Raw genomic sequence first — 1,668 nt, 5'->3', positions numbered from 1 at the left:
ATTACGTGATACCAGGGTCACGTGACTTCCGCTGTCGTAGCACTATGTATCTAACCTATATTAAAGCCAGTGCGTGTCACGTCGCGCTTGATTCCTCTTGGTCTCTCGAAATAGGAGAGGCATAAAAGCCAAAATGCATTTAACCAGCTAGAATAGTTCGATTACTGTCTGCCAATTACGAATTTTGTGACGGGGATACAAGGGGGTGCCGTGAAACTATATAAGTATAGTGAATTTTGGGATCACCTAGCCTAGAGCCCAGTGTATAAATTTTGGGATCACCTAGCCTAGAGCCCAGTGTATAAACTTTATTATGAAAGTAAAAATATCGCTTCAATTTTAAATTAAATTGTTTCTGAACTAAGTTATTTTCTGTTATATCATCAATGTTTTTGATAAAAAACGAACCTCTATTTTAGTAAAGGAGACTCTAAACTAGGAAATGAACAGTTTTGCCAGTTTTGTTATCTATACATTTCATTTTATACTTTCAGTACATAGATTAACAACAATATAAATTTATACTTTTGTTGCTGAACGACATGACATAAAAGCCATTGTTGGAACGTACTGTTACCAAAACGCACTGGCTTTTCTATATATTAGAAGTTGTTAATTTAACTGATTTTTATCGATAATTACTCTATGAATACGCCACGAATTCATTTCATGAATGATCTTCATTTTGATTGGTTCACAAAGGAATTTACCGAAGTTTTACTGTTTCGACTGCACTTTTCTGCCTCTTTGCTGGTCAAGCTTGATTTCGCAAAATTCATTTATTTCAGTTAGCTATGAAGTGTGAGGTTAGGGTCTACTATGGGGTAGGGTGGTAACATGTTCCGTTATTTGTGACGGGCTATACACCAGTATGTATATATACACACATATATATTATTCAATAACAACAAGGGACCAGTTGCCTCACTTATACTAAGCTTTCCTATTTACTAAACAAAACACTCAGCGCAGCCTTTATCATTTAAATATTTATCAAACCTTCACTTAAACACTCTTAAACTAACTGCACCTACCACATCTGAAGGTAACCTATTCCGAAGGTCAACCACCTGTTAGAAAAATAAAGCTGTTTTTGCTGAAGATGACTCTTACCCTGACAAAATTTATATTGTATCCCTAGTTCTGCCATTCTCGCCATTAAGTACGAAAAAAGATGTTGCAGCAACACTCTCAATTCCCTTAACCGACACAGGATTCCCCTAGCGGCAACGTATAGATATGAGATTCGTGTACGATTGTGTAAAACAAATGATAATATGTCAGTTATATGATACACAACCTCGTGCTCTGGCAGGGAAGTAAAAGCGTCTGCATTAAATATGAATGAAACTAGCGAGAGTAATTAGTCTTAGATGCACATAAGATATTGTTGCGTCAGCGAGTCACATGACTACTGTGACGCCACGTTTCTAGAACTATCCTGTACTTTGGCGAATGCTCTAGTATTTACTAGATATAGGGTAGTCGGGTATATAAAAGAAGGGGAATGTAATGTGTGTATAGATAGTGAGTAATTGAACTGCAGTCAGAAGTATTGTTGACGTTCGTTGATAAAGCGTTTGTTTTAGCGTGATTGTTGAAAATAAGTGTATCGTAAAGCTGTATTCGGAAAGAATAAACCAGTTTTATTAAGTAAATACTTGTGTC

This window comes from Limulus polyphemus, unplaced genomic scaffold, assembly GCF_000517525.1.
Source record: "Limulus polyphemus unplaced genomic scaffold, Limulus_polyphemus-2.1.2 Scaffold6343, whole genome shotgun sequence".
Classification (NCBI taxonomy): Eukaryota; Metazoa; Arthropoda; class Merostomata; order Xiphosura; family Limulidae; genus Limulus; species Limulus polyphemus.
Note: the sequence above shows the minus strand (reverse complement) of the source record.